This window comes from Lutra lutra, chromosome 9 (assembly GCF_902655055.1).
Source record: "Lutra lutra chromosome 9, mLutLut1.2, whole genome shotgun sequence".
NCBI classification, from domain to species: domain Eukaryota; kingdom Metazoa; phylum Chordata; class Mammalia; order Carnivora; family Mustelidae; genus Lutra; species Lutra lutra.
Genome location: NC_062286.1, coordinates 133866586 through 133876834, shown reverse-complemented (window position 1 = coordinate 133876834; position 10249 = coordinate 133866586). Strand labels below are relative to the sequence as shown.

Here is a 10249-nt window from a genome sequence, read left to right as displayed (position 1 = left end):
TGGGCTAAAACTGAGGTGTCCACAGAGCCTTGTTCTTTCTGGAGGCTCGAGGGGGAGAATCCGCCTCCTGGCCTGGGGCCCGTTCCATCTTCCAAGCCGGAGATCACATACCCTCACCCTTGACCTCGGCCTCCCTCTTGAAGGACCCTGGTGATTACACTGGGAAAGTGCAAGCAACTCTCCCCAGCCCGAGAGTAGTGCTCACACCTGTAGCGCGCACGGCGTCACCCCAGGTGCTGGGGACTGCGAGGTGGACGTCAGGGGGACTGTTGTCTGGCGGGCAGCCTTTCCATCACTGGGATCGGCATGTAGTCACCTTCCTTACTCTACCCCCAGGCAATGTCCTCATTTCCTGGTGACTTTAGCTCCGGGGTCAGAGAACTTTCTTCTGCTTCTACTCTTGGCTTAATTTTTTGGGCAATTTTAGCATCTGTTGAAGGATCTTTTTCTCATCCGACTTCTCAGTTTCTTAAATTCTTCTGGTCCTGTGATCTGTCCCCCTCTTCAGCCATCATACCCTAGAGCTGAGGTTCTCAAATTTTCGTGTTTATCTGAAAACCCTGGGACCTTGTTCAAACACAGATCGCCGGTCCCATCCCCAGAGATTCTGAGGCAGCAGGTCTGGGGTGGGCCAGAGAACCTGCATTTCTATCAGGGTCCTGGGATGTCACGCAGAACCATCACACTGACCCTGAGATCACCAGTCACAGTCGCTCCGCCCTCCAATTTCCAGCACCTCACTCTGACCCTGTCTCCTCCCTCTCTCGCACCTGACTCCAATATCCCTACATCCCACCTGCCACCAACAATCCTCTGCCCCTACAACCTTTCCCTGTTGCCTTCCCCTTGATCTGCTTCCTCCTCCCCTTTCCCAGCTTCAGTCTCAAGGCCAAGCGTCATCAACTTACCTGTGCTGGTTAAACCCAGCGCTGTTTCCTCTGTGCCCATGAACGTGCTACAGCAAAGCACAAGCGTACTGTCCCTGCGTGCCGGCTGTGACCTCTGCCAGGGCTGGGATCCCCGAGTCCCCTGCTCCTCATCCGAAGCTGTCAGCTCTGCTGGAGGAGCCTTCACACCTTCCCGACCTCCCCCCACCCTTCAACCGTCAGCACCTCCCCCGCCCTTCCTGTCTCCCAGGGACCCTATACCTTGAGGGGGATGGGAGCAGCCAGAAGGAGCTGCTGTGAGCCCCTGCTCAGTGACACTCCTGGGAACTGTCCTGCTCCTCACTGTCTGAGGCCAGGCCTCTACTCCCTCCCGCCTTCCCAGGACATCACCCAGCACTCTCATGCCTTCCTGGGTCCCATCAGTTTCTTTCCCTTCACCCTAGATAATTCTGATCAGAATACAAACGCGCAATCATTTCTCCTCCTTTAAAAATAATGGTTGGCTTCACAATCCCGTTCAGCTCTAGCCTTCTGATTTCCTTCGCAGCAGAACTCCTTGAGACACAGGGCATGTCCACTTACTCCCACACCCCTCCCCACCAGTCTCTCTCCAGCTCACTCCCACCAGCTTTGACATCCCTGACACCAACTGGTCCAAGTCACCAGCGACTCCCAGGTCACCATTAAACCCAGTGGCCACCTGCCCAGCACCATCCCCCTGGATCCACTAGCCTCACTGGCCAGCTGAGCACTCTCGTCTTGCTGTTTCCCTTATGCACCCCCCCAACCGCCCCCCCACTTCTCCCTTCTGTTGCTGGTTCCTTCTCATCTCCCAAGCATTTGAATACCCCCCTTTTCTATTGGCACGCATTTCCTTGGTGACCTCATCCAATTTCATGGTTTTAGATACTACTTAAGTGCACAAGACTCTCAGATTTATACGTGCCTCGATCCCGCCCCTGCATTCCAGGCTCGACAACCCACCTGCCTGCTTGGACGAAGCCTCCTTGGAACCCCACAGAGAGAAACTGAGGCCCTCAGTCAACAGCCCCATGAAGAACCGAACCCTGCCAACAGCAGCTGATGGTGCCCCATGGGACCTGGAGGGGACTCTGGCCCTGGCGGACACCTGGAGCCCAGCCCCATGACAAACCCTGAGTAGGGGACCCAGCTACGCTGCTCCCAGATTCCCAACTCTCAGAAACTCTAAGATGATAAACATGCTGTTCTAAGCTGCTTTTTGTTTTTGTTTTTATCTTATTTTATTTATTTATTTGAGAGAAAGAGAGAGCGCGGCCCGGGGGGAGGGGGGGGGAGTATGAGGAGGGCTGAGGGAGAGGGAGAAGCAGGCTCCTGCTGAGCAGGGAGCCTGATGTGGGGCTCTATCCCAGGACCCTGAGATCATGACCTGAGCCAAAGGTGGACGTTTAACCGACTGAGCCCCCAGGCGGCCCTAAACTGCTAAGTTTTGAGGCAATTTCTTATACAGCAATGAATAACACACACAGAGAGGTCTAGTCACCAGCCTGAAGTCACAGAGCTTGTTGGTTGGGAGTCAGGGTCCAAGCCCGGTTTATTCCCTGGAAGTTGTGCTTTATATCCTTGAAACATACCACCCCATAGAATATTCTGTGTCATGAGGGACATTTCCACCAGCACCCCCACAAAGCAGATGGGTGTGAGGCTGCTGGGCCTGCACATTTGCCTCCGGATCCTCAAGCGTCCTCAACCCATCATTCAGCGGCCGGACACTGGTTTGAAGGCTCAGATCAGACCCAGTCGCTCTGGGATTTGAAGCCCTGGGATGACCCATTTATGGGGCTCCTGGGGCTGCCATGATGAGGTCCTGCCCACACCTGTCCCAGGGGGTGGAATGCATGGAATCCGGGGCAGGGGGGGCTGTGTTTGCTGCACACAGGACCAGCCCAAGGATTTCCCCCAACCCCACAAACGCTGGGGGTTTCCCTGTCCCCACCGTGGTCCTTCTTCCCAGGAGGGCTGCCCTGGCCCCGGTTCCACCCTCCCTCCCCTGGGCTCAACCCTACCCTTTTACCCTCATGCTCTCCCTTCTGGCTTCCAGCAGGCCACCTCTACACAAGCGAAGTGTCCCCTGTCAAACCAGAAACAAAAACAGAAACACCATTGACCCTGTGGCTGTCTCTTGCCACTGGCCTGGCTCTCTCACATCCTTCCCAGCCATGGGTCTAAGAAGAGTTTGACGTGTCCTGTTCCTATTTCCTCTTCTGCTCTCTCCTCAGCTGCTGCCCCCACCACTCTGCTGAGACCAAGGCGACCAGCGCCCTTCTCGGGCCGAATCAAATGGAGTCTTCTCGAGCCTTCTCTTCCTGGACTTCTCCGCCACGTTTCACACTGTTGAGTTCTCTCCGCCAGGTGAACCTGTCCCTTTCCCCCGGGTTTTCAGGACACCCATGCCCCACCCAGCCATTTCCCCGGCTCCTGCCCTCCGACCCCTCTTCCTCTACAGCTAAAACAAGGGCTCCCCAGGCTCCAACCCCAGATCCTTATCTTCCCGCCATAGGGACCCCACAGCTTTGAGTCCCATCCTGAGACCAGCAATGCCTGCGTCCATTTGCTCCAGCTCGGATCGTCCCTTACCACTGATGCCCCATGTGGACATCACTTTGGCCCTTCACACTGTCATTCTGTCACGGCCAGAATGGAATTCAACATCTCCCCCATGCCTGCAAGATGGGCTTCTCCTGTGAACCCCTCCCAGAAAATGACACCACCATCTGTCCTGTTGCTGAACCTAGAACCCCAGGCTTCAGCTTCAGCTCCTCCCACCTCCCCAGGCCAGTATGGCTACCTGCCACCCCTCTGCCACCCTCCATCTCCATGGTCCATGGTCCTTCATGTTTTGGTCTAGTGCCTGTCATCTGATCTCTCCCCTGTCTTCCCCATAAGGAAGTCAGTCCTTGAGAGCAAGGCCTGTCTGTCCGTGCCCACAGGCATGAGACAGGCCAGGCACATGGCAGGGGCTCCTGTATCTGACAACGGCACGGGTATATTTGCTGTTTTCTCTGGAATCCTTGGCTGTAGTCTTCTGAGAAGACCCTGTAGGGCAACCTACATGGTCTGGGGGTGAGAAGGAGTATTTGGGGAGACACAAAAACTTTCTCCTCCGCTTGACCAACTGGAACCCTAAATCCAAACTCAGTCACGACTTCGGTGTCCAGGCTGGAGCGGAAGAGAGTGAACCCACAGCAGCAGGAGGAGGGAGGCCCAGGAAAGGAGGCATCAGAGGAGTCATGTGGTCAGCTCAATGATGGCACCCAAAATGTCCACATCCTCCATCCTGGACCCTGTGAAGGTGTCACCTTACACGGTAAAAGTGACTGTGCAACTGTGCGGAGGAACCATGAGATCCCGAGATTGTCCTGGATTATCTGGGTGGACCCGACGGAACCACAAGGGGCCTTAAAGGAGGGAGGCAGGAGGGTCAGGCTCCAAGAAGGGACAGGAGGCAGGGGACATAGGCATGTGCGCCGAGGAACATGGGCAGCTTCTAGAACCTGGAAAAGGCAAAGAAAGATTCTCCTTGGAGCCTCCAGAAGCAATCAGCCCTGCCGACCTCTTGATTTTAGGGCTGCTGACCCCAAGAAACGCAAGATAACACATTTGTGTTTGAAGCCATTCAGTCCATGATGATTTGTTATGGCAACAACAGGAAACGCACACAGATGGTAATATTTACTCTTCCCTGACTACCAGGCTCGTGCCAGCCCCTGCAATGGATCCTTGTATGGAGTGGGGACTCCTGCGTGGGGATCCGAACCCCCACCATGAGGGTGTCGTGACGTGGGGCCTTTGGGGCGGAGACAGGGTCACGAAGGTGGAGCCTAATCCTCAGGAAGGGGTGAGGGCCTTTACAAAGAGCTCTCAGGCGGAGGGGCCACTCAGAGGAGGGTCTCCCAGAGGCCGAGCCCTCACACCCCTGTCTCGACTTCCAGCTTCCACAAGGGCAAGAAATTTCTGTTGTTCTACGCCAGCCAGTCTATAGTAACTTGTTTTAGCTTTCAGGATGGATGAAGACAGTCATTCATGGTGTTGGGCAAAGCAGCCACTTTTATCTCCAAGTCACACACGAGGAAATGGAGGCTCTGGGAGGCGACGTAGCCTCCCCAGGCCACACAGCTGGTTTCCACAGAGCCAGGCTGCGAACCGGCTCTCTGGCTGCCAACGCTCCCTTCTTGCCACCAGGCTCCATCGCTGTTTGGCGGCACGGACGCCTCTTTGGGCCCTAGTTTCTCCTTTTGTCGCAGAGATCGATTCAATGAGGTCAGTCCTTGCACTGAACACAGGCTTTGTGAGCTGTTCCTCGGTGTTAAGGGGGATGTAGTTGGTGGTACGTCTCTTTGAAAGTGCTGAGTGAAAGTCAGAAATCCGTTTCTCCTCTCTGCTGCTGACCTTGTCAGGGCCTTGAAGAGCTCAGAATGCTATGACTGTCTAAAAGGTGGACCACGTGTTCGGCATTTCCTGACTGACCGATGAGGTCCTGTGGAGCAGACCACTGCCCTGGATGGATTCTGGGGGCATATCACTCTGAAGTTCTCTGTTCATGTATGAAGGACAGGATTCTCGTCTCAGCCCCCCTTGAGCAGGTGTGAGAGCCTCTTCCTGAGAGGGAGTCCTCTCTGTGATGTCCCTGGGGCCGCTGTGACCAACCGCCACAAACATGCAGCTGAAAGCAACCGTGATGAGCTTACAGTCTGGGAGGGCGGAAGCCTCTCCGGGCTAAAAGCAAGCTGTCGCCAAGGCTGTGTTCCCTCTGGAGGCTCTAAGAGTTCCTGCCATTTCCAGCCTCTGGAGGCCACCGGCATGCCTTGGCTTGTGGCCCCCTCCTCCATCTTCAAAGCTGACAATGTCAGGTGGAGCCTTTCTTGCCATATCCCCTCGACACTGACGCCCCTGCCTCCCCCTTCCACTGCTAAGGGTCCTGTGGTTACACTGGGTCTACTCCAGGCCACCCTCCCTACCAGGCCAGCGCATCAGCAACCTTAATCCCCCTTCCTCCCACATAGTACAAATACAGAGGTTCTGGGGACCAGGACTGGCACATCCTTGGGGGCTGTTCCTCCTTTCTCTACAGTGAACTCAGCACAGTAGCGCCTCCCATTTATGGTGCTGGTTATATTCTCACTATGCTCTTGGAGGGAGGGGCCAGCATCAGCCCCAACTTTACAGGAAGCTGGGCCTCACGTGTGAATCCACCTGCCAGAGGGCCTGGGTGGGGAACACTGCCTCGCTGGGACTCGTGCCTCTGAAGTCCTTGCTCTTGGCCACCACAGGAGGTCTGTGCCCCCACCAGGGGCCACCCCGCCCCCTGACGACTCAGCCTCTGGCTGTTTCACACAGAGGAATGGCTGAGACTGTTCCTGGGCTCGAAGCAGCCACTTACACAGGCAAGTGACCGCACCTCTCTGAGCCCAAGGCCTACAGGTCTGAGCTGCCCCTGGGGGCTGCGGGGTGGGCTGGCGAGTCTCTTGCTGGCAGTATAAAGCCTCGGACAACATCTGAAATCTGAACCAGGAAGCAAATTTGCATCTACTGAGTGCCTGGGCCAGGTGCGCTCACACAGGCTTGCTGGCGTTAATCCATCCCAAGCACTCTCGGAGACTTGTAATAATACCATCATCCTCTTGCACAGCTGGGGAAATGGAGGCCCAGAGAGCTGTCTTATGAGCTCCCATTATTCATTCACGTAATCAACAGATAGATACGGATACTGACTACATGCCCAGCAGGGGAGACAGACTGTAATCAGGACGCAGAGAAGATACAGAGAAGAGCAACTTTTCCACGCAGGAATGTAGGTCAGGGTAGGAGGAGTCTCGTAGGCGGGTGGGTGGCAGCAGGGAGGGGGGTAGCCGGCAGTGTCATGGGTCACATTTACTATGTGCCTGGCACCACGCTAAGTCCGTTCCAGGAATCCTGTCCTCAAAAGGGGGTCCGGGAATCACAGCCACCTTGCAAGGCAGGTCTCCCCTTGTCTCCCAGGCGAGGCGGGAGGGTCAGGGAGGATCCCTGCTGACGACCACCCAGCGTGAGTGGCAAAGTTCGGATCCGAACCTGGGGCTGTGTGCGCCCAAGGCAGGAGCGCTCACAACCCCCACACTTGCCCCCGGAGAACCACGGGGCCATCGACGGTGCTGTCCACGAGTCTCAGGTCTGGGGTCTCAGTGCTCCGCCAAAGCACGCCTGGGGCTGTCCTCGGTTGCCGAGGAAGAGGAGGAGGAGCAGGAGGAAAAGCAGGTGCTCCCCACGGTGGGTGGAGGAGAACGCGCCACGGAGGCTCGTTTTTAGTCTAAAAACCTGAGTCTGGCCATAAACATGCACGTGGAAATGCACACCTTCTCCACGTGAATGTCCGGAGCCTGAGATACCCACCCACCTCCCCCGGCCACTGGAGGTGACCTCTGCGTGCTGGCTGGAGCCCCTAATCCTCCCCTAAGTGGATGCCGCTTTTTTTTGTTTAGAAACACGAACGACTGCCTTCCCCGTGAGCGTCCCCACCTCCCAACACCCTGATGTGCAAAGATTGAAGCTGTGGGCCCAGACAAGGCAAAGTGCGTGCAGCCATCCCCCTTAGCGCTCAACACTGAGTCGATTCTAAGGCCAGGAGCATTTCCTGGCCTCTGGGAGCGGGGATGGGGTCTCTCAGTGGAGCCCTACTGCCCCCTAGAGGGACAGATTCTGGAGGCTCCGCTGGGGACGCGCAGGCCCAGAGCCTGGGGGTCTGGGGCCCTCCCTGTGCCCCGTCAGAGCAGCTCCTGGGCGGGGGAGGGGGGCTTCTTGGTGGCTCCTCGGGTCCTCGCCCCAGGACAATGTCAGCCTGACCTCAGTCCATCTGCTGAGACGACGACGTGTAGGAGGCCCGGAGCCCTGCCAGCCCAGGCAGGTCCCTGGATCGTGGGCTGAATCCCAGGGACTCCGCTTGCTCTGCCCAGAGTAGGGACCGGAGTCCACAGGCACTTCTGCCAGGCCGCTCCAAGGGTTATGCATTCCCGAGCCCTGAGCAGAGTATAACGTCTCACACCGCCTACTCGAACTCAAACAAAACCCAACATTAAGCTGTAAAACAAGGAAGTCCAAGACGTTTCCAAGTGTTGCGTGATGACTACTTTGAAGTCTTTTTCGTTTTTTTAGAATAAATACCCCAAACTGTTAACGAAAAGTGTTTGGTGCATCACTTTGCTCTGCACTAATAACGCTAATACTGAAGTCTTCTTTCATGAGGACTGGCTACTGCTCCCGGAGCAGGTCCTAGGAACCCTGCTGTCTGAAGGCTTCTCCTGGCTCCCTCACCTCGTCCGCAGGATGGCTCTCCCCGGCTGTGTTGTCACCATCGGCACTTTACGCAGGAGGACACTGAGGCACAGAGAGAGTAGGCGACTTGCCCAAGATCACACAGGGCCACAGTGAGCGGGAGGGAATAACCGGGTCCTTCTCAGCATCCAGGGCCCAGCCTGTGGGTCACGTCTTCTGCCCTCCCTGGTTAGAGCTGGCCCACCCCACCCCACCCGTATTGGCCTTGCCTCTCCCTCATTCCCCGGGCGACTCCCCCTCCAACAGCGTTCGTGTTTCCGGTCTTGCTGGGTCAGCCTCCCCCGCCGCAAGGTCAGCTCCGGGACCTGCTGGGGTTGCTCTGTAGCCCGTGCCTGGGCCTGGGACGTGGCAAGCATCCCTTGATGTTTGTGCGATGAACGAATGACTGAAGAAATGGGTGAAGACGTACAGTTTCTATTCTCAAGAAGCTCCCACTGGATGGGGGAAAATCGATCTTACTGACTGTAGAAGGTTGAATGGTGCCCCCCACTCCGAAACGCGCACGAGGAGCCCGTGAGTGCTACCTTATTTGGAAAAAGGGTCTTGGGGGGATGTAATTAGGGTCACGAGCTCAAGAGGAGATCATCCTGGACCACGTGGGTAGGCCCTGAATCCAAGGATAAGCGTCCTCCCAAGAGGGCAAGACAGCGCGAAGTGGCAGGAGGCCGTGAAGATGCAAGAGCGGGCACGGCCCCAAGCCAAGGAGCACCCGGGGCCGCAGGGAAGCCACAGGAAGCAATGCAGGATTCCTCCCCGAAGCCTCTGGAGGGAGACTGGCTCCGCCAACACCTTGACCGTGGATTTCCGCATTCAGATCGATAAGAGAGTAAACGTTTTTTGCAAACCCAAATTGTTGTTTTAGGCCACTCAGTCTGTGGCACGTTGCTGCCGCGTGGCCCTGGGAGACTGATGCTTGCCCAACCACGCAAACAGCCCACAGAAGCGCTCCCAGGACCTGCACCGGAGACCGCTGTTCTGGCAAGAGACAAAGCCAGTTGGGCTCTCCTTCCTGGCTCCCGCTGTGGCCCTGGAGACGGAGACACCGGACTCCAAAGCCGCCTTCCAGGGGGAGCTTTCCTGAATCCCCAGCTCAGAGGGGATTTCTCCCTGGTTCTCCTATAGGCTGTGGACTCCTGGGGGGATGAACACTCCCACCTCGCCAGTCTCCCTCCGTGAAGCCATCTGGAGATCCCAGAGGCATATATAGCAAGAGGTGGAAACAGGAGCCTCGTCCTTGGTCAACCATAGCTCTCTGCTGCTCCCCAGTTGCCCACCTGCTCCCTCCCTTTCAACACTGACCTCCGAGAGCACGTATGTCCTGCTCGCCGCCTGTGACCACCCTCTCCCATACCCAGCTTGGGTTCATGCTTTCTCCCTCTTGGCTTTGTGCTCCTAATCACTGGACCCCTATGATAGCCTTGACCCAGTGGGTCAAGTGCACTGACCTTCCACCCTGACCCTGCCAGCCCCCGAGCAGGCGGTACCTGACAATGCCACTCGGACCTCAGACTCCAGTGAGGCCTGCCTGAGAGGAGATGTGAGCACACGATGAGGTCACCCGTGGGACCCCCCCTGAAACCGGACAGTCTGTGGTAGGTAAGCCTACCACAGTGAGATGGCTGGTGTCATGCGTGGTGATGGCGATGGCAATCATCATCACCACTCCCAGAGGGTCTAGGCCAGTACGCTTCCTGGGGCATGACCGGGATGCAGCCCCACTTCCCTTCAGGCCCGCACGCCCCCGGAGCCGTGGGAAGGCCCTGGTCCCAAGCATACGCCCAGGCCTGGCTCTCGTCCACTCAGTGTCCTTTCTCCTTCTGAGCTGGTTTCTGTGGTGCTGAGAGATGTTTTCAAAATGATGCGAGCATATTTCTGAGGTCAACTCCTAATCAAAAACGACTCCCAGACGGTGCCCTGGTTTAAAAAGAAAGAAAGAAGAAATTAAGTGAGTCATCATCCAAACCATTTGAATGAAACAAAGACACAACAAACTCTGCTTTCCTCCTGCGCCAGAA

General features: G+C 56.6%; 1 long non-coding RNA gene across 2 annotated transcripts in view; it reads right to left on the bottom strand.

Moving 5' to 3' along the window:
* Positions 1-3729: 3729 nt before the first annotated feature.
* LOC125108648 (uncharacterized) overlaps positions 3730-10249 on the bottom strand; it is a 40147-nt gene continuing 33627 nt past the window's right edge. For both annotated transcript variants that reach the window (XR_007129983.1, XR_007129984.1), the window contains exons 2-3: positions 9278-10148; positions 3730-9146 (exon numbers count right to left, since the gene is read on the bottom strand). This is a non-coding gene — a long non-coding RNA (uncharacterized LOC125108648). The remainder of the gene's footprint in view (positions 9147-9277; positions 10149-10249) is intronic.